The sequence below is a fragment of the Passer montanus genome, unplaced genomic scaffold (assembly GCF_014805655.1).
Source record: "Passer montanus isolate IOZ18808 unplaced genomic scaffold, ASM1480565v1 scaffold133, whole genome shotgun sequence".
NCBI lineage: Eukaryota > Metazoa > Chordata > Aves > Passeriformes > Passeridae > Passer > Passer montanus.
This window is the reverse complement of record NW_024360166.1, coordinates 957,526-973,614: the sequence shown is the minus strand read 5'-3', so window position 1 is coordinate 973,614 and position 16,089 is coordinate 957,526. Positions and strand designations below refer to the sequence as shown.

General features: G+C 44.7%; 1 protein-coding gene across 1 annotated transcript in view; it reads right to left on the bottom strand.

The window, feature by feature from the left end:
• The window catches only part of CTNNA1 (catenin alpha 1), a 117,507-nt gene that overhangs the window by 60,997 nt on the left and 40,421 nt on the right, over window positions 1–16,089 (bottom strand). The gene's annotated exons all lie outside the window — the stretch shown is intronic.

The window sequence follows — 16,089 nt, the reverse complement described above, 5'->3', positions numbered from 1 at the left end:
ACCTCAGTCTTCCACAAGGGAATGAGAAGGGGCTGCTTGATGAGGAGCTGAGCTTCCTCCAGAGGAGGTGCTTTCCCAACAGCCCAGCTCTGTCTCACTCCATCTTTATGAGCTTTTAATTCCCCCCAGGAAGAGCAAAGACAGATGTCCAGCAATGCTGCATTTAACCCTCTTCTCCATCCCTGCCACTCATGGTGATTTTCCAAGCACTAAAGCACACCCACCCAGGCACCCAAGCTTCCACTGGTCCTGAAGTGCCTGGCCTGCAGACAGCAGAGCAGGAGGGAGCAGGCACAGCCCAGCACCGTTCCCTCTCTGTACTCCACAGCCAATCTCCCAAATGCTATGGTTTACGTCTGCTATTTCCAAACCCATTTGTTGCCAGGTTTCAGGCATAAGCAAAGCAATTCAGCAAACATTACATTTAGGGTAACAGGTATCATAAAACTCACAGAATGTCAAACAGCAGCAGCGAAGTCAACTTGAATTCCCTGCGGAGGGACAGCGAGCACCAGGCAGAGCCATCGCTCTGCACAAGGACACAGCCAGAGGCTGTTAATATTTTTTATTTTAAAGTTACTGTCTTCCATTCGCAATTGCTTGTGACTCTTCCAGGCAAGGAGGGGATTGGAATAAACGTGCTACTCAGCAGTCCCTGATTTATTTTGTTGATGGAACAAGAACCACAATTATTTGGTTTAAATTAATCATATTTCAGTACAAGCACTGGCTGATGACAGGAGCTTGTTAACCTGCCCTCCCCAAACACCATCTCTGCTGCATAGCCTTGGTTTGTACAGATCCTACACTGCTTACAGGTGCTTCAACACCTCCAGGCACAACCTCAGAGGTCTTTGGGTCTTTTACAAACAGAATTCCTTGTACTGCTCTTGATGTCCTCGTCCCATCCAAAGATCTCCTCCATCCTCGCTGATACCCAGGCAGCTTCCCCTGCTCCTCACCCTCGTGTCAGTGAAATGGAAATCCAGCAGCACAAGTTCGGGTTTTGAGTCATTCTCCTGGAACAGGCTGAATTAATGCTCCCAGTTAGTCTCTCTGCATTAGATCAGTGTTTAAATGCACACAAGGAAAAATGACTCGATGAAGGGTGAAATGGGTGAGTGTTCAGTCTCCAGCTGAAGTATTCCTCTGCACTGAGCTCCCGTTCCCTATCAGATGGAAACATAATGAATGCTGCTGCATTGGTGTTTGGTTTTGTTTGTTTCTCCCCCAAGCAGAAATGATCCGATTTTTTCAGTGATCAGCCACATGCAAATCTGAGCTTCTGTCCCATTACCCCCTTACAAGACAGGGGCCTATTGCTACTTTGTAAAATCAGAAACATCCCATGGCTTTAAACCAGAAATCTGCACTACACACTTATTTTTAATGTGTCTAAGATAATTTCTGTACTACTTTAATGGAAATAAAGCTGATTTAATTTTGTGATCTGTGTAGCTATCAAAATCCATCTGTTCAGATCTATGAAACTTACCCAGGAGCTGAATTTCATCTTTCTTATGAAGTTTTCCATAAAAATTAGACAAGTTCAGAGGGGGATACAGTATTTCTCCTCCCCCCCAAAAGGAACAAGCAAGGAAACAACAGAAACCAAAGGCAGCAGCTCCTCCCTCCCCACACCTTCCTCCACTGCAAATGTCCCAGATGCTAAAATTGGTGCTGGGCTTTGCTTTTTAAGGCATCACGTTAGCAGGATGCTTAGAGATAATTTCAGAATCAGCTGGAAATTCAGCATTTCACATCTTGTGTAAAAATCTTCTGAGAGGCATCTAGGGAAAGGTACCAGAAGCTTTGAGGGCTACAGTCAGGCCTCAGATGGGGTGAAACAGCGTTGTACACCACTGTGTAAGCAGGTTGTACACCTCCGTGTAAGCACTAAGAGGATATGCCTGCCATCTCCCAACCAGTCCTTTGTAAAAAGCCAAACAAAACCCACCCCATTTTTCTTTTTACTAATGAAAACACTAGTAAGTGAACTATTCTACCAGCTTAGCAACCCAAGATTACAGAGAGTCCTAGATGCATTGTGTTAAATTATGTTTCAAGAGCCAAGTTCTGGTGGGAGGGGGTGTGAGTAATGGAGTAAAACAAGTGCAGTGTACAGAAGCATTTTGTTATTAAAATTGTGTATACTGTAAAACTGAATTTGCCTCTTTCTTCCTCCCTTTTCAAGTAGAGGTGTCAGAATCTCACTCTTTTGTGGTATGTTAAAAGCAGTCTGCACCCACTGTCCCAAGCAGAAGAGTCAGCTTTGGGCCATTTACCAGAGTCACAGCAAATCCAGCCCCTTCTGTTGTACCACAGTGAGCAAAATACAACCTTCTGCTCTACCACAGTGAGCAGGGCTGCAGGGGCTCTTCCCAAACCAGGTGTCTCCTGAGTAACAAAAACTGAATGAAAACCAAACCAAAGCCAAACTCCCGTCCCTTGAGTAGCTGGATCAGGATCAGCACATGTCTGGCTCAGCCTAGCTCTGCCCCTGGGTGTTTCCTGCGCCCCCAGGGACACCTCCAGGGCCACCTGTGGGTCACTGTGCCAGCCAGGAGCTGCCATTTCCAAAGGGAACACCCTGCCAGCAGTGTGGCAAGGACAAACAGCCCATAAGAGGTGTTACACAGTGAGACATCCCATCGGTTCTGAGTCACAGCCCTGCAGGAAGGGTCCCAAAACCACCCCTGGTAAAGGAAGTGTTCTTTACATGAGCTACCACAGCCAACACAGCATTTAGAGCCGCTGTGCCTCAATATCATGGGAAGGAACGCTGGGTTTGAGAAGTGACAAGCTCACAGACACAGCCCAAATGCCGTGACAGAAAACTGAACAAAAGAACGAGTTTCAGGATGTTCCAAGATGATTACATGCACTGAGCCACCAGCTAAAATCATTTTAGTAACTAAGCCATAGCTGCATTTACTTTTTATCAAAAGGTTTGGCTGGAACAAGTTCTCAAGGGTTTTAAATGTCAGTTGGCAAACTGTCTCTCAAATCCTTCTAATACTTCAAAGCAGCACGTGATATATCTATTTTCTTAAACTCTCAGAGACTAATTTTACAAGCAAAAGCATCTCTCAACTACAAACCCAGTTGTTCTCACAAGCAAAGGTAACACACCTCAGAGAAAAACCAGTACTTTGAATACATTATGCAAAACTTTTAAATCCAATTAGGAACAAGGAAATGTCAACATCACTAGCAACTTACTTTTAAACGTAGGCTCCGTTAAGACAACTGCAAAAAAATTGAGATTCAAGAATTTGACTAGAGAGGATTGCACAAATGAACTGAAAACTGCAGCACTGGGAAACCCTGGCTCCCTCCTGCAGTGAATGTCCACGCTAAGGGACAGGATTCAGTGAGAGTGTTCACCCACCAAAAAATCATGTTTTCTGTAATCTGTTCTTAAAGAAAAGCTTTACAAAATCATTGTTACCTAATCAACAATTTCATTACCATGAAGATTTTAGGAATTTTTTTATAATGAGGTAAAGTTCTATTTGTCTTATTTGACATAGGATTCACATGCTCTGGGTCTTATTTTGGGAGATTTTTTTTTTACAGTGAGGGTGGTGAAATCTTGTGCCAAGTTACCTAGAGAGGTAGGGGGTGCCCCTTCCCTGGAAACTTTCCAGGCCAAGTTGGACAGGGCTGTGGGTGACCTGATCTACTTGAAGCTGTTCCTACTCATTGCAGAGGACTGGACTAGGGTGATTTTAAAGGTCCCTTCCCACTCAAACCATTCTATGATTCTATGAAACAAAAAAAATGCCACGTGTCTCATTAGCACAAACCCATGTTTGTTTCTGTGATGCACAACTCCAGAGGTCTGGCTGCCAAGGGCACTGAACAAACTCTTCTGGACTGACAAGTAACCATACCCTGATTTCAGCTCTTCAACTGGTTTTAACCCACAAGGTCGATAATTTGACATTTTCTTCTAAGTTTTCTAAAAGGACAAAAGCTAAAAACACACAAAAATCATTTAAGCATAAAAACCAGGAGCAAGAAGCTGAACCATGGCCAGAGGGGAACATCCCTTGAGTTAAACCAAATTTCTTCTCCCCAGTATGTAACACAAACACTTGCAGTATGCACACACAAGCAAAATGAAAGGGTATTGATGTTTAAATGAAGTAATCAATCTTTCTTTTATAAAACCAAGGTATTTATTTCAAGTAACTTCCCTGCTATCCCCAGCAGACTCTCCTCCTTGTATACTGAATAATCAAGCAAACTGAATAGAGAGGAGATGCTGGTTTTCCTTCCACCCCTCCCTATCCCACAGCGTGGGCAGTGCAGCCACTGTTTGACAGAGGTGCATCATGCTTTGTACCAGTTAAAAAAGAACAGCCATATTTCAAGAGAAGTCTTGGAGTAAGTGGAAAAGGTTCATCCATCAAGAAGGTTCTTAAATAATGAATGAGTCATAATTCTTTACAGTCAAAAGCAATTAATTTTCTGTATTGTAATCAGGAGAATAAATCTGAAAAATCCATTCTAATGGCTCTGAATCTGAAGGCAGTGTTGCAGCTGAATTTTTTATTTTAAAGTACAGGAGCAGTGAGGACTTCTGCTGTTTAAACATACAATCTTCAACCAAACAGAACAGCTTTACTGCATATTTAATAGGTAGAACAGGTTTTGTGAGACCACATGAGATTAAAAACAGCATTAGATACAGGAAATGCATTTAAAGCAGAAAGGTCCTTCCAAGATACCTCTTAACTGTAAAGCCACTAAAATACTTGAAATATCCTTTATGAAGTGTACAAAATATTCAGAAAATATTGCTGCAAGAAGTAGTTTTACTTATACGTTTGCAAAGAGCTAAAAATATTGAGTAGTGTGTTAATGTGGAATCCAGCTCAACCCTACAGCAACTGTTCCTATTAGGAAGCCTTGGCTCTTTTCCCACTTAACTCCTAAATAATCCATCACATATCCAGAACCTCTGCCTCTAAAGTCATGTGCTGTTAGCTGGCACTATCAATTTCTGCACTCAAATGGATTGCTTCAACCCTAACACCACTTTAAATTTGAATTCTTTTAGAGAACAAACCTGTAAAATTAATCGAGCTCTTAGTAAAGCTAATAACAACAGAGTCTGCTAAGGAGCGAGAACATGGGAAAGGGACACGGTGCTACAAGGGCAGTTCCATCACCGAAGGCACCACAGAGCACTTAACTGGGGGAAAATACACTCCCTGCACTGCAGCCACTCTCAGCAGCTTTGCTAACAACCTCTGCTTTGAGGAAGGCAAATTTCAGCTGTCCAAGCAGCCCAGCTGCTCCAGAGGGGGGTCGTGCACTGAACATCCTCAGCACACACCTATCAAAGGATGTGAGCCAGGAACAAACCCCCAGGTAGGGAAAACCACCCAGCAGGGCCATGCTGCAAGCCTCCAGGTCTAAGCACACAGCTCTGACTTAAAGAGCAGGAGATATTAAAGCACCATCTCTGCTGTCCTCAGGAGAACACAACATGCTCCAGTAAAGACCTAGAACTACTTATTGATCCCATCCAACCCTGAAGCACAACATCCCCACAAAAACAGCAACAGCTGCTTGAAATTCTGACTGAAAAAATTAAGGTTAAAGAACTCCTCCTCAAGCTTTCCAGATAGTCCTGAAGATGGAAATAGCTGGAAATAGATGGAATTGCTTCCAGGTAGGACAAACACTGCTCCGCACCCAGAGGAGCAGCAGGCTACTGCAATGCTGACCAGAGCACAGGCAGCCAAGCTGGGGAGCTCCTAATGATAGGGAGCAAGGGTGTATCTGCAGGGTCCAGGCCTTCAAGAATTCCACAGTCACAGGGCAGGCAGGCAGAGAAAGCCATCTCTAGTTTATATTCTTGTCTGTGGATGGCCAGCTTAGCTCTAGGACATCCATTAGCAGCACAGCAGCTGTGGAGCTTGGAAGTGAGGGAGCTGTGTGTTCCTGCATTCTGCCTGCAGTTAGCATCCAGAAACTTCCAAAAAAGCTAAAGTTAGACATCTGATTGTGGTGAACCAGAAAAAAATCCAAAACCAACCAAATGAAAATGAAACCAAAACAAACAAATCAACCCAATGAGCTCTGGCAGATATTGCATTTTTAACATGATACTACACTCCTGAACAGAACAAAAATGAGAACTTCTGACAAGTTCCCAGAGTCTCTAATGACTTCTAGAAGATGTCTGTTCACCCTCTACTGAACTTTCAGGAGTTGTCTGTTCATCTTTGTCCTGGGTTTGCCAAACCAGGACAACACTTTACTGAACCATGGAAGCATCGGCCTCAATGTCTCACATGCAATGAGCTCATGCCAGGTGTTCCCCCTGCCAGTGAGACTAGAGCAAGTCTCTAGACCAGCTACAATACCACCCTTAGTTAAACTTAGCAAACACCTACAGAGCTCACTTTGTAACCATACAATGGCATCAGCACTAAGGAATTCCAGTTATTTACAGACCACTCAGAATACCCTCAGTGCTGGGAACTGCTGAACAAACTGCAGTGCCTCTTCCATGCCAAGTTTTGGATTAGTCAGCAGTGTAAATATTTGTTGAAAAATTTGAAACTTGGATAAAACCACTGCTTTGTTCTACATTCAAGAGGTGTTTCTGGAATGAATTCCAAGTCCCTGCCCCCTGCTGCAGTGCTGTCCCTTCCCAGCAGGGCCCAGGCCAGCAGCAGGAGGTTCCTGAGCACACAGCACTGGCACAGCAGTGGGATCACTGCTGGAGCTGTGGGCTATGCGTGCTCCACACCTTCCCCAGCCCCTCCTGTCTGATAGCACACCCTCAAACACAGGGACAAATGGAAACACAGACAAAGAGACGGCAGACTCCAGTGCACCCAGCAGATAAATCCCAGGGATATTGTCCCTTCATACCTAGAGCTGTCCATGGACAACAATTAACTTGACAAAGGGTGCCAGGAGAGTGTCCAGAGACACATGAAAAAGGTTTATGCCACATTCAAATGAGTTGATGCCACCCGGCTGCAGATTGCTTCTTTCTTCTTAGTGGGTACTCCATCATTTGAATATGCCCAATAAAGCTGCATCATCAAGAGAGGAACTTTCTGACACCTACTTTTACTGTCCATTTATTCAAAGCCAGTAGTCTTCATCAGGCAAATTAATAAGTGATCATCAGCTTTAGAAAGCAATTTCAATTGTTCATGCAAACATAGCTCCACTGTAGGAAGCAGCTCACTGCCACTGCCCCCACCTCAGCCTGTGCTGGCACAGTCAACAACAAAACCCAGGCCATCCTGCCTGGCCATCAGGCATCCATGGGAAGCAGGAAAATACCAGGAAACCACTCCAAAAATATGAGCTTATGCAAATAACAAAACAACCCAACCACCCTATCACTCTAAAGCATTCATTATGCACACATATGCAGTTAATTAAATATATATAAAATGGAGACATTTCAGATGGATTTCCTATGTCACATTATGAAATACATGCAATCAGGGATCCTGGGGAACTAACTGGATCAATCAAAAAATATTTAAAAGTCAAAAGTAAATCTCAAAACAAACCCTCTAATGGGAAGTTTACTCATACAAGGAGTTATAAAAGGGGTTTTTATAATTACTCCATCCTGTTTGCTACATTTGCTTATGCAAGAGAAGTGTTTTTAAGTACTGACAGGACTAGGATTAAATTATAAATCCACATATTTGATCCAGATTGTCCATAGGCACAAGGTTAAAAATATGATAAAGAAAATGAACAGGTTTTAGTGAGCTGAGCCAGGAAAAAAATCAAACCCACATTCCCTCTGAGCAGAAAATAGGACTTTTTTGTGATTATTAAAATAATTTCTATCAAGGCAAGTGCACAGGCTGATTTCTACTCTGACAAGTGGTTTGGTCACTTCTTTTTATGTAATGCAGTTATAATCAAGAGAGGCCTGCTTTACCTCTGTTATCAAAATCACTGCCTTCAAACCAAGTATTTCAAGTTAGTACATACTTCCAGTCAGTTCACTAATATTAAAAAAACCTCCAAAAATCTTATTTTCTCACAGGAGAGCTATAATTTGCAACCTCAGTCTTGCAGTCTGTTCCCTAATGAAAAAGAAAAATCAAGAGAGCACATGGGTCTTCCTCCACATTTCACAGCATCTTTTAACTTTAATGGCAACTGACCAAAAGCTCCAGAACTGCTCCGGGCTAAAAACTATTCCTAATCCCTGTACTCAGTCTGGAATTCCCACTCAAGGGCAAAACTGGAAGCAGCTAAAAACACTGGTTTGTAAGAATTCACATCCTAAGAACAACCAAATGTAGCTGCCCCAGCCCTGGAAGTGTCCAAGGCCAGGCTGGAAATGAGGCTAAAAAGGAAGGAATGTGCCCAGTGAGAACAGGGCCAGGTGACATGGAAGAACACGGAGATGCTGCTCCCTCCACTGTACGCAGAAAATTCATGTGGACGAAGCTCAGCTGGAGCTGCCAGAACTGGGGAATAGTAACAATTTACAAAGATACGAATGGCAAAAGGTAGTGTAAAAATTACTTCAGTGTGTTCCAGGATGAGGACAATTCTCACAGACGGGGACAGGAAAAGGCAGAGATGTTTAATGTATTCTTTGCCTCTGTCTTCAACATGGATCACAGCCCAAGGGGGTCCCAGCGCCCTGAGGTGGAGAACCATGACTGTGACAAGGATCAGCTCCCAGGTGACCCTGAAATCCCGCAGGATCTGCTGCTCCAGCTGGATCCCTAAAAACCTACGGGGGCCTGATGGGATTCATCCAAGAATCCTCAAAGAGCTGCTGATATCATCACAAAGCCTCTCGATGATTTTTGAGTGGTGTTGGGAATCTGGAGAGGTCCCAGCTGACTGGAAGCTGGGGAACATTGTTCTGATTTTCAAGAAGGGCAAGGAGGAGGACCCCGGAAACCACAGGCCTGTCAGTCTCACTTCAGTGCTGGGTGAAGTTGTGGAGGTTATTTTGGGAGGTGTTGAAAAACACCTGGAGGACAGGCATCAGTCACAACCAGCACGGCTACAGGAGGGGAAAGTCCTCCTTGTCAAACCTGATTTCCTTCTGCAACAGGGGATCCCACCTGGTTGATCAAGGAAAGCCAGCTGATGTGAGCTTTTTGGACTTCAGGCTCAGCTTGGATCTCAGGGACAGGTTCTTCCCCCAGAGGGTGCTGGGCACTGCCCAGGCTCCCCAGGGAATGGGCACGTCCCCGAGGCTGCCAGAGCTCCAGGAGCCTTTGGACAGCCAGGGATGCACAGGGGGGATTGCTGGGGGTCTGTACAGGGCATCAGAATCCTTGTGGGTTTCTCCAAGCCAGGATATTCTATGATCCTGTAAGTCTTCTTTTAAGTGATGGCGAAACCAAACCCTTAAAGTTACTGTCTAGTGCTGTCAATGTATTATTTCTTGAGGGGGAAAAAACATTATTGCAATAGCAAAAAGTAATTTTTTTTACTATTATTTGCACCTGTGGTGTGGGGGAGGCAGGGATGAAAAGAAGTATTTGTCAGGTCTGAAAAACAACAGATTCTCAAACATTTTGTACTACTTTTATACCACTTCTAGGTAACAGATGTATCCACCAGTGTTCTCTTAAGGCTTATTCTTATATCTAGCAAGTTAATAGCATACGTTTTATGATCTATAGCAGAGAGGTTCTATACCTCTGCAGCACATTTATACCACTGAAGCAAAAATATCTATTTTTAAGATCAGTAATGGTAGGAAAGTGACAGGGTGCCAAGAAAGTCATCCTATAACAACATACATCTTTTCCCTAAAAGCGCAAAAGAAAACCCAAATTGGCAATAATGAGTTTCCCCAGTTTCCATCACATCATGATGCTGAGGCTCTACAAGCCAGACCAGACCCAGCATTAACCAAGCAAAAGTACCTGAAACCCTTTGCAAAATGGCTCAGGTTTCTATTTCTTGTTACCCTGCAGGTGTTTCTCAGCTGAGCTCAGAGGCAGCTGCAGGCTCTGACTGCCCTGGTGCAGAGTGCCAGCCCCAACCTCCAGCAGCACACTCGGATCACAGAATATCCTGAGCTGGAAGGGGCCCACAAGGATCCGAGTCCAACTCCCAAGGGAATGGCCCACACAGGGATGGAGCCCCACACCTTGGGATCATTGACACAGGCTCTGACCCCCTGAGACTGTCTCAGGGTCACCCCCTCCACACCAGGGCAGTTCCTGCCTCCATGTCACAGAGGCAGAGGAGTCGTGTGTCTATCTCACCCAACTCCAGGTGGAAAGGGGTTACTCTGCATCCTACTCCTGCAGTTTGCAATCCCATGCTCCTACCCCTCCCTGCTGTGAGCTGCCGAGGCTTAGGTGTCCAGCACTCCCAGTCAGGCTGCTCCTTCTCCTGGACCACAGCCCCCAGCTGCCCCCCAGACCAGACAGGAGCACAAAACCTGTGCTGGAAAAGGAGTAGGACAGCACTACATCACAACAGCCCCCACACGCCCTGGAATGGATCACAACTGCTTACAAAAGCTCTGTTTCAAACCTAGAGTGGTTTCATACAGCACACAGATCAAAATAATGCTAGATCCCCCCAGCCAAGTGCAGCCAGGTGAGATCTGACCCGGGCTGCTGTGAGGGACAAGCAGGAGGAGCTCAAGGGGGGCTGCCCAATACTTTGTCAACACTTCCAGCTGTTTCCTCCTGAGGGATTTTGTAGAGTGACAACCAGTTAAGCTTGGCTATAGGTCAATTCACCTCACTTCCAGTATGCCTGGGTAGATGGGAGAAGCAGGATGGATGGCAGAATGTCTCAGAATACCAAGTCAGGGGGACAAACCACTTCTGGCAGGAGTCACCAGAGAGCTGTTTGGGCTGGCAAGTAATCTACCACTGGAGTTGCTTTTTTACAGGCTTGGTTTTTCTTTTTTATGTTAATCAGCAACCTTATCTAAGGAGTATCTTAAGTTTTTCCTTTGCAGATTACATGAATTAATAGATATATCCAGAAGCATGAAAAGCAGGCTGAAGTTTACACCTGCAGTAATTGTAAAAGCCTTGAGATACTGTAGTTTTTATCAAATTTTACATGTGTGTAAAAGGCTTTAGAAATAGAACTAAAATTGGAACAACAAAGACCCCTGCAAAACTCAAATTAAAAGGAGTGAGCCAAGGCAGCATATGCCCTTTCCAAGAGGAAGAGAATGCATTATAAATCTGGGAATAAAGCCACCTAACTCCTGGCAAGACAGATTGGAGAAACAGATAATAAAGCAATCCTACCAATATGATCACAAGACATTCAAAGTTAGAATTAATGTATCCTTTATTCATTATTAGAAATATAAATAGGTTTAATTCGCAACAGATTTAAAAGTGTTTCCTGTAGGGTGGGCGATTCAGCAGCCTTAAGCTGCAATACACCAACAGAAAAAGTAAGTATGCAGTTGCCTTTGACAGGAAGCAATAGGCATTCGAAACCAGGAACAGCAGGAAAAGCTGACTAATTGTCAAGAACCTCAAGCCTTGGCAGCAGCAAAAGCAGCAGAATCTCCTCTCCATCACAGAATCCCAGAATGGTCTGGGAGGAAAGGGACCTTAAAGATCATCTCATTTCACCCCACTATGGCAGGGACACCTCCCACTATCCCAGGCTGCTCCAAGCCCCAGTGTCCAGCCTGGCCTTGGACACTGCCAGGGATCCAGGGGCAGCCACAGCTGCTCTGGGCACCCTGGGCCAGGGCCTGCCCACCCTCACAGCCAACAATTCCTAATTCCCAATATCCCATCCAGCCCTGCCCTCTGGCAGTGGGAGCCATTCCCTGTGTCCTGCCCCTCCAGCCCTTGTCAATTGTCTCTCTCCATGTTTCCTGGGGCTCCTTCAGGCCCTGCAAGGCCACACTGAGGTCACCCCAAAGCTTCTCCTCTCCAGGTGAACATTCCCAGCTGTGCCAGCCTTTCCTGCCAGCAGAGCTGCTCCATCCTCTGCTCATCCTGGAGCCTCCTCTGGCCTGGCTCCAGCAGCGGCAGCTCCTCCCTGTGCTGGGCCAGGGCAGCTCGGCAGGGTCAGCATCTGTGGAGTCAGGTGAAGTCCCTGAGAAGGCAGAAGGGCTCAGGAACTGCCCTGGCTGTCCAGGAGGGAGATCCCACTGAGGGCACTCAGACCATCACCTCCTTTCACCCAGAGCAGTGACTCCCCAGGGCACTGTGGGGGACTGAAAAGCCCAGAAACGTGGTGTGCATACCTTCATTTCTCACAGAGGCACCACCAAGCTATTATTTACTGAGCTAACTAATTAGCCAGCCACCCTTGCAGATAAGAATGCATTAAAGTATTTAGAATTCCAGTACAAGCCTGACACATACGAAGTGGCTGCCCTTCTTCAAAGGAAAGTGAATGTCAAAGGAAATAAACCATTTAGGAACACTCAGCACATCTGAGGTGCAGGGGAAAGGCAGCATCACCTTAGCATCCAGGAAAAAAAGCAAAACAAAGCTGAGTGCTATGGGATGCCGAGACATTTCACACTTTTATTGTATCACCTTCTACTTCTAAAGAGATCATTAGATACACAATTTGAATTAGCATTAGATAGATGAAGTAACAGCTATTCAAAATAAACAGAATTAATACACAGAACTGCAAAAACTGGCTCAGAAAAAACGGGAGATTGAAGGTACTTAAGCTGACAGTAATCTGAAAAACCCAGCTGGTAAATTCAGTTTTACACCAAGAAAAAAGTTGTAACTGAATCTACACTTCACTGCAGTCTAGCACTGAAAGCACCCTTCCCTGCACACAGGCACTGCTCCAGGAGTGGGTAATAGAATCAAAGTCATAGAATTAGTTTACAAAATGCATAAAATAATCAATCCACTGGAAATAACACCAGGAATACTCCCAGGGGATACAAGTGCCCTGTGTACTTGAGTGCCCTGCTGTTACAAAAAGTTTCAAGTCCAGCTAAGGATACCCATTACTCAGGGCATGGAGGAAATAGGTTTCCACAGCACTACAAAAGTGACTGGGGACAAACATTTAGAGGAAGTTTGGAGAATTCAGCACCTGCCACCAAAAAGGCAGTTTTGCATTCTCTGTGAAAAAGCCTTCATGAGAGAATTTTTTTTTTTTGGGGGGGGGGTTTTGTACAGGACAGGAAGATTTGCATAATTACCACGTTTTTCTCTTTTTCTCTCCCCACACATTCCTGACAGGCTGTCCTCATTCTGCAGGCCCCTGAGTGCCTGCACACTCGGAGCAGCCCCTGGGCTGAGCACAGCTGGGACTGACCACAGTGGGTAGAGCAGGAGCCCACCTCACCTGTAGCTAGCAGAGAGCCACACCTGCAAACCCACCCTGACAAGAACATCAGCTCCTCCATGGCCTGGTGAAGACCCGGCCTTCCCCCATGAAAGGGCCCTGCAGGAAGGACCATGCCCATCTTGTAGGCCATTAGCTCCAAAGGGGTCACCTGCCCAGGCACAAGGCTGAAGGGCTTTCAACTTCTTTCTCTTCAGTTATTTCTGCATTAACTTCTTGTTTTCTTGGCTTTTTTCAGTCCACTGACCTCTAGAATTTGGATTCTTTGACTCCTGGAGAGATGCCCAAAAAACTCATTCTGCCTCAAAGGAAATTCACAAACTGGCATTTAAGGGGAACAGTATCAAGTGATATGGCTGCAGTCTTATTGTGTACTTGACATCAGAGCTCTTCAGTCACCTTCTTCCCCCAAAATGACTCAATAAAGAGTCCTCAAAGGAGAGGTTCAAAGGCACAGTAGGGAAGAGGAAGCCAGCCCCACGTCCCACTTCCCCCCTACACAATCCAGGAGGCTGAGTGCTAAGGTGGGGGTTACACACACAAACCCTTTGAAAAGGGGGAAATGAGACTGAAGCCACAGATGCAGAAGCCACCTGGACAGTGTCAAGCAGCCAGGTGCTCAACCTCTAAGCAAGCAGAATTAATTGCATTAATTCTGGGGTTTAATCAAGAGAACTTGAATAAAAATAATGCATACAGAAAAGCAGTGCAGAGTATTGGGTTAAAAACCATGGGGACAGCATGTACATGGAGGGATCTGACTTGGGCAGCACTGACATTCACAGCTGCAATTCATCTGCTGGGAAGTCTGAAAGGAAAAACATCCATCAACTTCCAACACCAGATACAGGAGAAAATGTGTGTGCTACAAACAAGTCCCAGGGTTATCTTCCTACTCAGCAAATGAGGGCTTTTTAAAGCATCATATACCAATTTTGCAGGTAATATCAGAAAAGAAAAGAAAATTTTAAAAAATAGCTAAAGTCTCAAGCACATAATGAGATTGGTGTCTCAAAGAAATTGCTGTAGTATCTCCAGCATTCCTTAATATCTCTGTATGTATTTTAATGTGGGGAGAAATTATGCAATTACATTCCTATATCAAGACAACATGGAAAGACATTTAACAGTATCAGGATTATTTGAACTCTTGAATACTTTAGGATAGTCAGTGTCCAACTCCCTCAAACTGTGTGCAGCCTCATGGCCAAATCTTCATCTGTCATCATATTAAAGAAGCTGCCTGCCACACCTGCAGGTGGGAACTTTACTCCAAAATTCAGTCAATAAAAAGCAACAAAAATGTACTTTATGGTTTGGTTTTGTTGGTTTTTTTTTGTTTTGTGGGGTTTTTTTGGGTGTGGGGGTTTTTTTTGTTTGTTTGTTTTGGGGTTTTTTTGTTTTTTCGATTTTTTTTAAGGAATCCATCCTTTAAATACAAGGTCAAAATAAATTCCCTAAATCCCAGCAGATGAGAGGCAAGCTAGAAGGATGCTCTGGAGTAGTCATGGCACCCAGGACGGATGCACCTGCATCCCCAAGATGTTCCTCATCTCTGTCCAGTCACTCCCCCACACACTCCCATGTCACCCACACTTCCTGTGCCTCACAGACTTCACTCTCAAGATATCACTTCTACAAAGCTGAACCGATCCTAAACCAAGAACCTTCTATTTTCAGAGCCTTTTCCCCCCCAGAGAAACAGCAGACTTCATTTCCCCAGATCACTCCGCAGGTTTCAGAAAGTAACTGATAACGTCAATTCACGTTATCATATTCAGCAAACCACAGCTGACAGCACCTCAGGCATATCAAATAGATTCTGAGCTGAGAAGCAATTTTTTTCTTCTGGCCACATATGGCAGCAGTGGAGCACCCAGTGAATGGCAACAGCCTTGTTTCTTGAGAGACAGAGGTTAGCAGAACACAGTGGAGTTGATACTCCACGAGTGACTGCACATCCCACAATATTTGCATTCACTCTGACACACACAATAAAGAAAAACACCCTCCATTTGTGGAAGGCACAGGTATTTGTGAAAGCCAGTACAGAACCATCTGGGTTTCATTCCTCACTGCCTACTGCTAATTTTGCACATGCCCTGTTTTTCCCTTTGTGGCTCAATACCAGTGCTTTTTTTAATTGCTGCTGAAAAAAATGCACCTTTTAGCCCACTTCTGCAAGGCAGCTCCTGGCCTGACAGCCTCTGGCTTTGCTGTTCTTATTGTAAGAAAACTACTCTTCTAGAATGCCTGTTCAGCAAAACAATTTGTGAGTATCCAGTCTCCAAAGTCATGAAGTGTTTTCAGACAGCCTGAGCAGGTTTTTAACCCTGCCATACCCAAGCTGGCTCTGCTGCTTCCCCTATAACTCCAATTCCTCCTGCTAAAGAAAATGTGCCCCTGTGTAGGCCAGGAGGAAGCCAAAGTTCTCCTTTATTTCAACAGCTTTCCAAGATACAGCTTAAGCCTCATCCTTTTCTCAGACATGAGAAGGATTAAGTCACTCTTTTACCTCTATTTAAATTCCAGAGGGCTGCCACTATTTGGATAAGCCACAAATGCTAATTATTCTGTATTGATTCTGTTGACTTACTGGGACAAAGGAGGTCTGAAGCTCCAGGACACATTAAGAGCATTACAGAACATCAGCTTTCTTACACAGGATAAAACAAGTTAAGCAAGAGCAGAGTCTGGATAATAAACACCATATCCAGAGCAGAATATCCCAGTTTCCATCAAGACCTCTAATGCTTGCAGCAGGAGCTGTAAAAAAGATGAAGAGGTACTGGA